This window comes from Lepisosteus platostomus, chromosome 11, assembly GCF_059453375.1.
Source record: "Lepisosteus platostomus isolate fLepPlt1 chromosome 11, fLepPlt1.hap1, whole genome shotgun sequence".
NCBI lineage: Eukaryota > Metazoa > Chordata > Actinopteri > Semionotiformes > Lepisosteidae > Lepisosteus > Lepisosteus platostomus.
Window position 1 is genome coordinate 26,069,946 of NC_142621.1, and position 15,376 is coordinate 26,085,321.

General features: G+C 38.4%; 1 pseudogene; it reads left to right on the forward strand.

The window, feature by feature from the left end:
* Positions 1–5,765: 5,765 nt before the first annotated feature.
* LOC148652267 (deoxyribonuclease-2-alpha-like) lies at positions 5,766–14,990 on the forward strand (annotated as a pseudogene).
* Positions 14,991–15,376: the final 386 nt, after the last annotated feature.

The following is a 15,376-nucleotide window of genomic DNA, read 5'->3' on the forward strand; positions in this document are numbered from 1 at the left end:
GATAAAAACAATAACAACAATAGTGTCAGGCTGGGCAAACGATTTTTTTATAGAAATACAAAATGAGATATAATGATGTGTTCCGGTTTAGACATTAACGAGTACAGCCCCCCTCTCTGCGGGAGTGCTGGCTGTGACGAATTAAACCGGTTTCACAGGTATTTTCAAAGTAGAAGGGGACAAGATTTCCAGCGAAAGACACCTCCCCCCCTCCAAAAGTACAGTACTTACTAGTTAAGAAAGCTAGGCTACTCAATGAAATCGCTTTAACATGCTAATACGTTGGTGTAACAGTCCGGGCGTGGCAAGCTTGTAATGTCAACCCGACATTTACGGCGAAAGGAACCCTTCTTTCACTGGAAGACAATGAACATATTCTAGCCCTAAATGAATTAATAGCAAATATGGTTTACATAAAAGACATTTTTCCAAGAAAGTTTAGCCTTTGTCACTAATGAAACCACTAAATAAAGACATAAATATAGAAATCTTAAGATTTTTAAAATACATGACTTTGCTAAACTTATTTAAAAATAAAAACGATTACAAAGGCCAGCGGAGAGAGACAACAGGGGAGGGATGTTGGTTTTACATAAGGGGCGGGGCTGTTCTGGCTGTTTGTGAATTATCGTTATTGAGTATAGAGTGTTGATGTATTGATTTTGTGTAATGCTGTATGTTGAAAATTGGATTTTGAGGAGGGTTTAGTTTTGCATAAGGGGCAGGCTATGCTAATTGTAGGAATTTGAGAGAGTTTTTGGTTTGTATTACAAATAATTCGTACTAGATATTGAGATTTGTTGTTGTTTTGTTGAGATTTAACTCCGCAAATCTGAGTTCGTGTCCGTCCTATCTGAGCCCGAAAGTATTACAATATGTATCTTTATAGCAGGTGGTGTACAGCTTTTTAGTATAGATTACACTTTTCTAAAATGTATTTAAAAAATAAAATGATTAAAAACTAATCTTTCCACGTTTGATCCCAAGAAAAATAAATCTAAACAGAGAGAAAGCTATGCTGAAAGTTTATTAAGATACTTAGAAGACAAAGATATCAATTTATGTTGCACTTGTCTGATTGTGAATAAAAAAACACATAAATTTAAACCCTCGTTTGCGATTTAAATCAGTATAAATGTTTATATTGTAACGCATAGGTGACTATTCATTGTTTATTAAAATGACTTAAATTCGATCATGTTGTGATATTTAGAAATATAAAAGTCAATTAATTGTCCATAATATTGCTATTCTATTTTTTCAAAGAAATGTCGCAATACACGAATATAATCATATCGTTACATCAGAAATTGAGAACAGTTCTTCTGAGGAACTGAAAAGAGACTCCCATCTTGAAAACAGTTCTGAAATCAAACCACTCAGTGTCCCTGTAGAACCGTTGAATATTGAACCGGTTTCCTCAGTTGGGCTCCAGGAAATGTCTATGGCTAAATCAACAGAATCACTTAATATGACTTTAGTGTGTACTGAGACTGTGGAAAACATCATAACACAGCTGCTATTGCAGATATACCCTACTTTGATAAAAGAGGAAACGTCTACAGAAATCCCAGGGAAGATGTCTGTGTCTTTGCTGAGTCAGATAGCTGTGGACCTCTTTGACAGTGTGTTGCAGGACTTGTCCGAAAACCAGGAGATAACAGTTGTGAAACAGGATAATGATGTGTTTCATGAACCACACAAGATTCAGCAGGTTGCTAGCTCTGTTCACAATGAATTGCTGTGCCAAACTGGATCCCAACAGGTTCTACAGAAAGCTGTAGCCACCAGAAATGAGACAGTGGTCAAAACCATAATCAGTTCTATGGTGACCAACATTTCCAAGCTGACACATTCAGCTTCCCGATGTTCATCCCTTTCACCAGAGACCAGTATTAGCAGAGAAGCAAGTGAGATCGTTGATGAGGTGAGGGGTGATACTAACATAACTAGTGAGCACAACAAAGAGGCAATACCCAGTCCTCAGTTTTCTGAAGTTTCTCTTGTTTCTTCTGAAATAGTACATGGAATCACACATAATCTGCTAAAGGAAATTCAGCTAAACTGTTCCAGCCCTGAGTCCAGTACTCCTCAAGCTGCCATTGATATGGAAACCCGGAGCACTGAGCAGCTCATGTGCACCAAAATGGACCAGTTAGAACCTTCACCTGTTATTTGTCGAACAGTCAGAAGTAAAAAACGACAGTCTTCTATGACAAAGTTTCCAAAAGGCTTTTCTCCAACAGTCCCAAGTGGTTTTGAAAACAGTTTCCAGCCAGAAGACACTATGGATAAGCCCTGCTCATCACGTTCCCTAGGAGAAGCTGTTGGTGTGACACCTTGTTAGCTTCTGAGACACGAGAGAAGCCTGGAGATTATCTGGTTCAAAGAGTCCAGGATCTAGAAGGAGTACAGCAGTGTAAGGCTTTAGGGAAGAAAAGCTCCTCGAGGCCAGACTGTATTAAAACACGACTTCTGGAGTCCTCTTAGCATGATGTGGTTGATGAGGTATGACCAACAGTTCCAAACCTGTAAAAATTTCTCTTATGAAAGTAGGATGGACCTGTTCTGTACCTAATTAACAGACATTTGTGTAGAAAGTACTGGAAAATGGAACTTTTATTTTGTAAATATGATGATAGTTATGTTGTGCATTTTCCTTTACAATAAAACTACAAATCCAGATTTGTTTTCCCTAATACTGTGTAACATCTCAGAAATATCCCTACTGTCAGTTCATAGCATACGTTCTTAACTCACGTGTCTGTGGATGTCAGCTTTATCACTTTCTTATTCAATTAGTACAAGAGCAATCAGGTGAGTTAATGCTACTATAGAGAGACTTGCTCAAAGTATTGTCTACATTTCCAAACTGATGTCTGCATCATAAAAAAAACTGAGATGCATTATTTTCTATACATGCAATTGTAAACATTCACATTGGTTTATTATTTTATATTTCATTGTCTGCCTTTATTCCAGTGTTAACGTCAGTGCTAAAAACATATACACACCCCATAATCCTTATCTTCTTTTCAGTAAGAGAAGTGTTACTTGTTTTGATTTACACTGAACAATCACTGAACTGTAACTTTTTGTTTTTTTGTGACAGGAGTTGCCCGGACACTCATCTTGGTATGTGTACAATCCCAGCCTTAATAAGGACAAAAATCTCAGTCCAGCCCAAAGCAAGAGTGGTCTGCGCATTGACATAGCAAAACATTACAGGACCCCAATGCAACTGACCAAAACTCTAAGAGCGAAGGGCTTCTCTCGCACAGCAACATCCCCTTTGCAGTTAATATGCCGGATGAAGATGTGAATGTGAGCCAGAAAGTCAAGAAACATCCTTTGAAAAAGTTTGGCTCCATGCTAAAGCATAAGATCATGGGTAATAGGTCAAAAGACGTCAGAATTCAGAATGAAACAAATCCATCTTTGGAAAACTTAAGAGCCCAGGGAACATCCAGTGGACGTGGGAGCTGTGAAAGCTTTGGACCATTTAAAGTGCCTGATGAGTACACCGAGCCTCAAAAACACAAGGTATGGATTAGTTACCCAAACTTTAATTATTAATTTGGACATTGTATTTTTAATATTAGCACTACAGAAATTATTTGAATAGAATGCTCATTTGTACATCAAATAACATTCTAGAAGACATTCCTATTAATTGCAATCAACAAGAATAGCAACTGCTACTGTATGGTGGCCAATGCTGAATGTTCTGTATGAATAATGACTACAAATTTATCAAGATCAATACAGTACGTAACAGTTCAAGTATAATAGCTGTGGAAGAAATATTCCTAAATTGTTTTCTTTGTGTGCTCATAGTTCTTCAAAAAAAGTTTTTAGTTTGGACAGATTCAGTAGGAATAAGCCTCAGAACACTCCATATGGTGAGTATTTAGTTTGTGACTTGGATTTTATTTTGTGTAGCACATTAGTGACAAGTGTGGTTCAGAATTAGACATTGGATGGAATTTATGTAGAATGGGGGAATTCATCCTAAATTTAGAATCCTTTAAAAAACAAACTGATTTGTATACAAATTGGCCTTGGTGTTCTGCAAACGTCAAGTTTTATTGACTCTGCTACCTCCATAGGAATGGTGAGGCAGAACTCTAAACTCCACTCTGATCAAGTGGTTACCTGTGCACCTCTACTCTTACCTGATCTCTCTTCTTCTAAATAGTCCATTGTCCAGTGCATCAATCTTTGGCAGTCCTCTTCAACAGTACTCTATTTTCTCCATTTTCAGTGCCCTCCCTCATTCCCTTCTACAGTATCTCTCGGTATAGTAAATATGACTAAATGTGACTTATATGATAGATATAAGATTTAAGCTAATACGTCTTCCTTCTTTTACAAGTAAAGTTATGAAAACCACTTTAGAACTAAACAACAGGATCGCTCATATGAAAATAAGACCCTAGCAGTAGTCAATATGGTTTTAGAAAAGGTCATTCTTCCTTTACCATCTTGTTAAAATTCTTCAAACAAGTCACAGCAGTAAACACACACAGAACGTACAAAATGATATGATTAGATTTTAAAGATGCTTTTGATAATGTTCTTCTTAAATTAAAGGCAATAGGCATTTAGGGAAATTCATGTATTGAACTGGTTAAGGGACAGGTAATAGTACAGATCAGGGGTGAATAGTCCAATAGAAGATGACAGGAATAATAGTTATGAATGTGATTGAAACGACTGAAAAACAGTTGTCTAATAGCCAAATTACCACACACCTTTAATCAAATAGCTTCTTATTGAATAAACCTGACATTCAGATGCCTCTGGGTAGAACTGTATCCAAAGTCTATCTGACCTGCTGCCATGGAATAAAGAAACTCGAACAGTGACATGTCAAACCACTCTGTGTTTCCAGGGATCCCTGTAATTCCAAATTCAGGAAGATGCCAAAAAAAACATCTTTGCTGTCGAAGATGTCGACTGCTTTATCCAGAGCCTTCCTGTAATAATCCATCTGCCATCATCAAACATGTTTAACATGGAGGGGAAACTCCTTGCAATGAAAACTCAAAAAAGGAGTTCTAATGATGGGAACCTCATTTGCCTAGCTGATCTACTGTTTCTGAAATAAAAATAATCGCATTCATGTTTTTGTATAATGTTGAGTTATTCAAATAGGTGAGCACACTACCACATGCATGACCAGACACTTTTCAACTAAATCACAAAATGGTTTGTTAGTTGTCTGTAAATATCTTATTGGTGTACTATACCATTAAAAAAATAAAACAGTCTTGGCCTTCATAATTCTATTCATAGTTATAGCAAGACCTGATTTACTGTAAGTATTCAAAATCCTCAAAGCTACTGACCTACAGTAGTGCACTTCATAAGATTTAGTAGTGCAGCACGAACTATTTGGATTTAAAAAATATAAGAGGTTTAAATAATCTACCAAACAGGGAAATGCATATTTTTATTCAAAGGGTTTGGGGCCTGGAACAAACATCCCAACTGTGATGTGGACGCCAATATCCTGACCTCCTTGAGGAAAGGGTTAGACTAGATACATGAATGAATTGGCTACTGAAAAACCAGGCAAGCCAGATGAACTATCAACGTTCTACTGTGCACCAACAAGTGCACCTAATGAACTTTCGTGTGATTGGCAAGTTGCAATGCCTCACTGCACAAGCTGTATTGCCGGTCAGAGGGCTTAAAACAAATTGGCAATTTATCTACTCTGTGTTTTTGGTTTCCCTTCGGACCGCTTAGGGGAGCGAACAGTTAACGGACCGCGGTGAGCAACAAGTCCCGAAACGGTTAGCCAGCATCTTGATACTGTCTGCAGGAGAGAGTAATTTTAATATAATTTGTGTTCCTGGAGATCGATTTAGATTATTCGGGAAATACAAACCACGATCATAACATTTATATTTATAGACATACTCCAATATGGCGTCTCGCTCTCCATTGTCTTCCCCCGACTCTGCTACGGGTTCAGGTACCGACCCGGCTCGGCCAGACACAGGAGAGCCGCTCGGTGGGTCAGATTCGGATTCAGACTTGGGTCTCGGGGAGGAAGGTTGCGGTGCTGGTGACCTGGGGTATCGCCTGGAAGAGACGGAGCTCGAAGCCGAGTTTGAAGCGGCAGCTGAGCGGCTCCGTGGACTGGTGCAGACAGCGAGCAGAGAACAGCTGCTTTACCTGTACGCCAGGTATAAACAGGTAAAGTGACCCCAAACCTTTGGCAACTCTTTAATAAACTGAAGCAAAGACGTGTTTGATGTGTTTTCGGGCTCAAGATCAATTAGTTTGAAACCTTAAAAATGTGCACTCAGCATGTGCATAATCAGCTGCTGTCATGTAGTTGGTGACCTTCGTGTTTATAAAGTACTGAGTACGTTTGGATGAAGAAACCACTAGCAATATTTTCTAGTTCCCCAAGGGATCGTTTTAACTGACGAATGTTGAATAGAAGTGTACAAAACGACTTTTCTGCTACTCTCCAAACATTTTGTATTACTGACAAACCTACTGGCCACGTATACTGAGTTATATACATTATTTATATGCAAAATTTAGAAATAAGCAGTTGGCATAAATGAACAGGGTAATAAAATATATATCAATATATATATATCATATCTAGCACATTTAAAAAATAAATTGAATCATTTTCCACACAGTGAGCATATTGCCACTGTGAATTTAAAATAGGAATACAGTTAAATTCCAGTGGATTTGCTGTTTGAAACAGCCATTGTTATCCTGTGTTCACATGATGACTAGCTAATCATATTCTTAAAGTTTGCTTCTTCTCATTGATACCTTTTCAGTTGTTGAATATGTATTCCTTTTAGAAAGCGATAGCTAAAGTATTGTGCAAAAACTCATTTTAAGTTACACAAGGCAAGAGACAAATCTGTGCGACTCCACAAACCCACACTAAATATAGGTTTCAGTGTTGTCCAGAAAAAAAGAAAGGTAAATGTGTGAACTTTCACAGATATTGTAAGAAACCCAACAGACCAGGGAGTGTAAGTAGGATTTCAGTTGTTAAAGGGTAAATAACATCCTAGGCAAGTAAGATCTGTCAGTCAACTTATGGGATAGACTATGACTAAATTACATACCCGAGAAGCTGAGTTCTAGCATTCACAGTCTCCTTGCCGAACTGTATTAAAAATAAAAAACAAAACATTTGCCCTACTGAAAAGCGGTTAAGAGTTTCTACCAGCTGGGCTCTGTAAGGCTGCTGATGGGTTACACATTGTGCTGTGATGCTGCAGGCAGGCCTGGAAGCAGCTTGGGGACATGAGCAAAGAACAGGCCATGCAGGAGTATGTAGCGTGTGTGCATTCGCTGGACCCAGAAGGAGGCCAGAAGGTAGGGACTTCTGACTCAATTTCACTTAAACCTGCTATTTGTTTGGTGTCAGCTTTTGGGCGCCAGGATGATGTCATGCATTGAGAGGGCGAACTGTCTCTGGGACAAGCTGTCAGATTTGTTCTAGAGATAAACCTGTTCCTGGGATTCCTACAGTACAAGAGACAGTTTCACATGATTCATCAGTAAACTACTAGCTACTAGCAACCTAATGAATACGGTCACTTGAGCAGCCCACTTGTGTCTGTAACCTCTCTTGCGTTTTTCAGTTCTTGGCAGTTTGTATACTGAAGTAATTCTGGCAGTAATTTGTAACATTAACCTCTCTCAACACAGCACCGTCATCTTACCTAAACAAAACATGAATATTAATGATCAGAAACTAAGGCCCACTTTAAAAATCACAAATATGCTCCTTAAAAAAATCACAGAATCGGGTTCCAGATAGCTGCATGTTTTGCTTACTCAAAGAGCAAAAGGTCTGTTTTCTACCAAATGTTACCAAAAACATCCCTGCCCACTTGCAGCTGACAGGACTTGGCTGTTTCCCCATATATACTGTATGCCATATACAGTGCCTTGCGAAAGTATTCGGCCCCCTTGAACTTTTCAACCTTTTGCCACATTTCAGGCTTCAAACATAAAGATATAAATTTTTTATTTTATGTGAAGAATCACCAACAAGTGGGACACAATTGTGAAGTGGAACGAAATCTATTGGATTTTTGAAACTTTTTTAACTAATAAAAAAATGAAAAGTGGGGCGTGCAAAATTATTCGGCCCCCTTGCGTTAATACTTTGTAGAGCCACCTTTTGCTGCGATTACAGCTGCAAGTCGCTTGGGGTATGTCTCTATCAGTTTTGCACATCGAGAGACTGAAATTCTTGCCCATTCTTCCTTGCAAAACAGCTCGAGCTCAGTGAGGTTGGATGGAGAGCGTTTGTGAACAGCAGTTTTCAGCTCTTTCCACAGATTCTCGATTGGATTCAGGTCTGGACTTTGACTTGGCCATTCAAACACCTGGATACGTTTATTTGTGAACCATTCCTTTGTAGATTTTGCTGTATGTTTGGGATCATTGTCTTGTTGGAAGATAAATCTCCGTCCCAGTTTCAGGTCTTTTGCAGACTCCAACAGGTTTTCATCCAGAATGGTCCTGTATTTGGCTGCATCCATCTTCCCCTCAATTTTAACCATCTTCCCTGTCCCTGCTGAAGAAAAGCAGGCCCAAACCATGATGCTGCCACCACCATGTTTGACAGTGGGGATGGTGTGTTGAGGGTGATGAGCTGTGTTGCTTTTACGCCAAACATATCGTTTTGCATTGTGGCCAAAAAGTTCGATTTTGGTTTCATCTGACCAGAGCACCTTCTTCCACATGTTTGGGGTGTCTCCCAGGTGGCTTGTGGCAAACTTTAGACGAGACTTTTTATGGATATCTTTGAGAAATGGCTTTCTTCTTGCCACTCTTCCATAAAGGCCAGATTTGTGCAGTGTAAGACTGATTGTTGTCCTATGGACAGACTCTCCCACCTCAGCTGTAGTTCTCTGCAGTTCATCCAGAGTGATCATGGGCCTCTTGGCTGCATCTCTGATCAGTCTTCTCCTTGTCTGAGCTGAAAGTTTAGAGGGACGGCCAGGTCTTGGTAGATTTGCAGTGGTCTGATACTCCTTCCATTTCAAGATGATCGCTTGCACAGTGCTCCTTGGGATGTTTGAAGCTTGGGAAATCGTTTTGTATCCAAATCCAGCTTTAAACTTCTCCACAACAGTATTACGGACCTGCCTGGTGTGTTCCTTGGTCTTCATGATGCTCTCTGCGCTTTCAACAGAACATTGAGACTATCACAGAGCAGGTGCATTTATACAGAGACTTGATTACACACAGGTGGATTCTATTTATCACCATCAGTCATTTAGGACAACATTGGATCATTCAGAGATCCTCGCTGAACTTCTGGAGTGAGTTTGCTGCACTGAAAGTAAAGGGGCCGAATAATTTTGCACGCCCCACTTTTCATTTTTTTATTAGTTAAAAAAGTTTCAAAAATCCAATAGATTTCGTTCCACTTCACAATTGTGTCCCACTTGTTGGTGATTCTTCACATAAAATAAAAAATTTATATCTTTATGTTTGAAGCCTGAAATGTGGCAAAAGGTTGAAAAGTTCAAGGGGGCCGAATACTTTCGCAAGGCACTGTACATTGTCTTTTCGATTTGTTTATTTTCACAGGTTTCTCTCATAATTCAAAAGCCTTTTGTGCAATACAAATACAAACTTTAAGGTAAGTAACATTTTATAATGTACAAGACAGAAGGACACAGAAAATGGGGGGGAAAAAACATCATAGACAGCACAACAAACAATAGAATTGTATCTGTAATACTTGCTGGGTTTGCTTGCTTATTCCTATGATTAAAGCCAAGTGCAATGTTTGCTACATATGCAGGATGTGAATTGTTCATTTTATATATATCTAAAATAAAATATTTTAACATTTACACTATTTCAGGGTAGAACATTTACACGTGTGATTCTGCAGATGTTGTCCAAATCATTGATTCAGTAGAAAACATTTATTTTAGGATTTACTGTGTATGGTCAAGACATGATGGCACGTCCGAAGTATATACTGTGTCTTTAGAATACCAACACCAGCTTTCTGTGTTTTCTGGTTTTAAAACTTGAATCATAAAGCTTTAAAGTATATATTTCCATCTTGTTTTTGTTCATTATTTTTTTTCCCATTTACATTTCTTTGACTGAGGCATCACATAAGCTAAGAACAAATCTGTTGCCTTCAAAGCTTTTTCTCCTGGTGAAAATCACTGAGTTGAAAAACACTTCTGTAAGTCAATATAATACTGATGTTTGTAATAAAAAATTCATCTGCTGGGTAAAACAAAACTAAAGATGCTTGTTGTGGGCTCTATTGAATTGAATTTACAGTAGCCCATTTCTAAATGAATACAGTAAATTAAATTGTTGAGATTAAGAGATAGATGTACATACTTCATGGCCAATTGTCAGTTGAAGAGAAATGAAAACAATTAATAGGATTAAGAATAGTCCTATTTTGGACTGTGGTTTTCAATTCTCTTAATCTGACCTTTGGCCATGAAGTATGTTCAGTTTAATTCGGTTGGACAAAAAAGCCAAAAGTCAGATTAAGAGAACTGAAAACTAGCCCAAAATAGAAGATCTTTTGTTTAGTTTGATCAATTATACAGTTCTTGTTTGATTCTTGAACTTAATTGATTAATTGACTTCGTCAGCTGGAAGCAGGCTTGATAATGGACTCTGTTCAAAAAGAGCAGACTTGTCCTTTAAAAACATTGAAACTGAAAAACCAGACGGATCAAAAACGATAAGAGATTTGAATATATCTTGTGTGACCTTTTTCAGGGATTGTGATGTTAGACAGACAGGAGTGTGGCTGGTTCACAGCACCCCAGAACTTCCAGATGTGAAAAATCATTCTACATCATTCTTGCCCTCCAGTGGGCATGAAAATGCACAGACCTTCTTCTGCGGGACTTACACATACAGCACCTTCAAGGACATAGGTAGGCGTTCACATGTACATACAGCTGTGTGAACCTTTTCTTGAACAAGTTTGGTTGTTGAGCTTTAGTATGTCCATGGCATTGACATCACAGCTGTCTATCACTTTCTGAAAGCCTTTGGTACAATTTTTCCAGCTTTTAAGATTCAAGTATTGGTTATTTGCAGTTCTTGTTCTGGTTTGGAGCACCTTTTCTTTTCCTATTCTAAATTTACCTGTGGGGCAAAAAACAGTCTATTCTGTTATTTTCTGTTGGTGGTTCAATTTCATATGCAAGCTTAATATAACCCTGAGAATAGGTGGACACTAATAGACTTACACCTCATTGTGTATACAGATGAAAATAAATACCAAAATAGCCTTAGACTTTCTAATTAAATCTAAATGATGTGTATTGTGGCTGCTGAAAATGTATGTCAACATTTTAGAACTTGGAGGATAGTTTAACAAGTGAAAATAAATAAAGAAAACTCTCCAGACTAATGGAAAAAGAAAGGGGGCATTTGACCTGGATGTATGAAAATGCCATGCTTACTCTTGGTTATTTTTCATTCTTGTCTCTACAGCTGTGCAACTCCAGTATATCCATGTATACTCTTTTGACTATCACGTCCCCCAAACCTTCCACAGAGACCTTCAGTGTGTGGCTCAGAGAACATGCTATCCCAGGAAAGAGCCTTGGTTTAAGCAGCTGCCCCTGACATCTTTAGCAGGGTAAACTTTCACCAGCTTTGCAAAATGCTCTAGATTTAATGACGGTGAGCACCACTCAAGGCAGAGCTAGAGTCTGTAGAAAAAAAATCAGTAAAGTCTATGGATCACGTTTGTTTCCCAACTGATCGCTTCTTTAGAAACTATTCTCCAATTCAAAATACAGAAACAGTATTGAACAACACAGTTGCCATGATCCATAAACAATCTCTGTGCTTCATTATTGCAGTTTGTTCCTGGGAAGTGAAAATGTCACATCAGCTATTTTTCTCATTTTAGATATTTGGGATCAATAGTTAATTTTTTGCATGCCTCTACATTTTAAAATCACAAATTAATTATCACAGTTCCAGACCTGTACCAGCTTGGAAGAGATGACGAAATGTACTTATTTCTTCAAAATATGTGCTTAACAGCCCCACAGTGATGCTAAGTGTCAGAGTTGGCATAAGTTGTACTAATGATTTTTCTTTCATTGACAACAGTACAAGAGCACTGGTGCCCAGCTGGTCATAGAGGTTGCAGTTATCGGACGCGTTTGAGATCGCTTGGATATCCCAAAGTGTCCAACCCTGTTGGTGTTGGTATTCAGTGAATTATGTATCACTGCTGAAACTTGGACAACAATGTCTGATTTACTCTGAACAAGCACTTATTGAGCCTCTCAGAATCTGAATTTATTTAATTTTTACAAAGTCTAACTCTATTGTATGTTGGCTGTTTCTAGCCAGCAAGACCCACTTTCTCACAAAGATTTTGTGGAACAATATCCAGTTTATTTTTACTCAAAGCCTTTCCCAATTGAAGATGTATTTATATAAAAAAGCATACTTTGTTTTGGTGAAACTTTCTCAATCTGCCACCTGGCAACTGAACTTTCCTACATGTTTCTGCGGTTACACTTTAGATTTAAGGTTTCATAGCATCGCTTTCTTTCAAAAGAGATTTTATGGGATGTTAGTAAAGCATCAATTTATATTCAGTAGTAATTTAGGTTTAGGATTTGTGTCTGAGGTAGTTTGTAGGTGCTTTATTAACATCCTGTAAAGCCCAATTCTTGAACAAATTGATTAATAGAATATTTCAATCTTTTATTTATACAACAATTTAAATCAAATGTTTTTCTCTTGGTATGTTGATTTAAACATAAGAAAGGATAAAAATATAACTTGTGTAGCTTCTTTAGATACTGTACCATTTAATACCTAAGAACACGAGAGGTTACATTTGGCCCATTTAGCTAATTTCTTAGTAGTTAATTCAAGGATCTCATCCTGCTGTTTCTTGAAAGGAACCAGGACTTAAATAACATGTGCAGTTTGTTCCATTAGAAATTGATTAATTGATCCAAGGATCTCATTCTGCTGTTACTTTAAAGGTTATTGGAAACGGTTGTCATTTAAATACATTTAAAAAAAGGTTATGTAGAAAAGGAACAATCCAGTAAGTTTCAAACACTGCCCTTCAAAAGCAATATGTCACACTTCACACTTGATCTACTGTATATTGGTGGTGCTGATTTAAAAAAGAACGTTCTGGGTAGCAACCAATACAGTACAGCATTCAGAGAGGGGGGGAAGAAATACACATTCACTTGTTCTCGGTTCCAGTTTGACGTTTTGGTAGCAAGTGCACTTCCTGTTTTTGGTTGGGTAGAAAGTGTGTCTGGGACAGATTCTTACAGGGAACCGGTGACTCTGTTCCGTTTCAGATCTCTACTCAGGTTTGCTGGTTAACTATTTAGGAGACGACTTCTTTGCCAAAAGCTGGGGGAAGCTTCATCAGCCTCTGCCGTCAAATTGCTCTGTGGCGCACAAGGTGTACAACGTGAAGACTATGCAGCTGCCAGAGGCCAGGCCTTTCAGCATCATGGTGGAGCACTCCAAGTGGTGTGTGACGAAGGGTGGGGGTCAGCACTGGACCTGCATCGCGGACACGAACTGAGAGATCGGTCAAACGAGAAGAGGAGGCGGGGCTGTGTGCACAAGCAGGCCTGGAGTGTGGAAGGCCTTCCTCACAGTAGTTGACACATTTGAGGACTGCCAGTAACACGTGGCTGGCAGAAATAGACGAACAAGAAAGGGCTGTTTTCAAAAGATACTGCATAGTTTTTCCAAGTCAAAGCAAATGGTGGTAAGTAATATGTAAGAAAACTCTGCAGTAGCTCAAGTAGGTAGTGCGTCAACACGCGTAGGCCGCAAAGGAGAAGAAAAGAAACGGGAACTGACACCTGAAGAAGACTCTACAGCTGAAATGAATTTTTGAATTAAGTACTGAATATATGGGGGGTGGGGGGGGGAGAGTCAAATTATTTTTGCTGAGGCGATATACAAATATTTAAAATCATAAAAGTACATTCTGTTTGTGTTTCTTTAAAGGCTTGTTTGTAATAATGGATGGATATGACCAGCCTTCCATTATTCCTGTGGCCCCATTAGGCAGTTCATATCAAGCACAAAAAAGGACGCTGACGTTATATTGATACTAGTAGTCCTGTTCGGCACATATCTGTGATTTTTGTTTCTGTGGATGCAGGGTTTTTTTTTTTACGCAGAAACCACACAATGGATGAATAATATATATATTTTTACTAGCTAAATCAATAACACCACAGACTACGTATTGCGAAACACAAGACAACCTATGCAACAGGTGGATAAGGTTAAATAAAAACAATCACCACATCTTCATATACAGTACAGTTACTACATTATTGATCAACTAGAAGCACTGGATTATATGACTGTTTACTCTGTGGAGCTGTCCACTTCGACTGGCTTTGTAATAGGCCTGTACAGTTTAAAAGAGAGAGTTTATGTTCACATTTTTATAAAGAATAAGGTTACAGTGCCATGCTGGTGTTTCGACCTGGTAAGAATATCTTAATTCTATTAAACCTTCCAGCATTCCTTAATGATTTACTGATTTTTAAGTCAAAGGCCATACACCTAGCTGAAGTTAAAAAATATCTAAGGAACTTAAACCATTATCAAGCTGGCACTTGCAAAAGTAGGCATGTCTCTAATGTTGGGTAGGATTGAGTTTCCCCTTGAAGTCTTGATTTTCTGACCTGCTCAATGCCTATGACCTCACAGTGATGTCACTCACAGTCGTGTTCTTCTCCAGTGGGTGATCTCTCTTTATAAGCTCAAAGCATGTCAAGCGGGGAAAGACTCTCTCTCATGAGTATGTCAGAGGAGTGTGTGCACATTTCCTCATCCTGTTTCAATTGTGTTATTTTACCCTTTGCTAATCCGATAGGTAAATATTAAACCACATATAAGCCATGCCCGGGAATGTAGACAGTGGAAACTGAAAAATAAACTTCACTTGGCACAATTTACCATTCTTCCCATTTAAAAAATGGCTCTTAGTTTTTTAATAAATGCGTCTAAAAATATACCCGTCTCCACACACCTGAAGAAGGCTTCACAGCCAAAACGTCATATTAGTTTATAGCCGTATCTTTAATTTGTAAAAAGCAGTTTTTTAGCAAAAAAATATATGTATTTCTAATATCACACTTAAAGAGGGAGTACAAAATCCATTGAAACAGATGCCCCCAGCCACAATTTAACGGCAGCTGATTGTCAGAGCCACCTGAGAAGTGACAGAGAAAAGCCTAATTTTGCAGGGAAATGGTTGTTCTCTTTGAAAGATTCAATTGAATATATGGTGTGGCATCGCCGGGGGAAATAGGTGTAAAAGAGATTTAACTCACACCACACT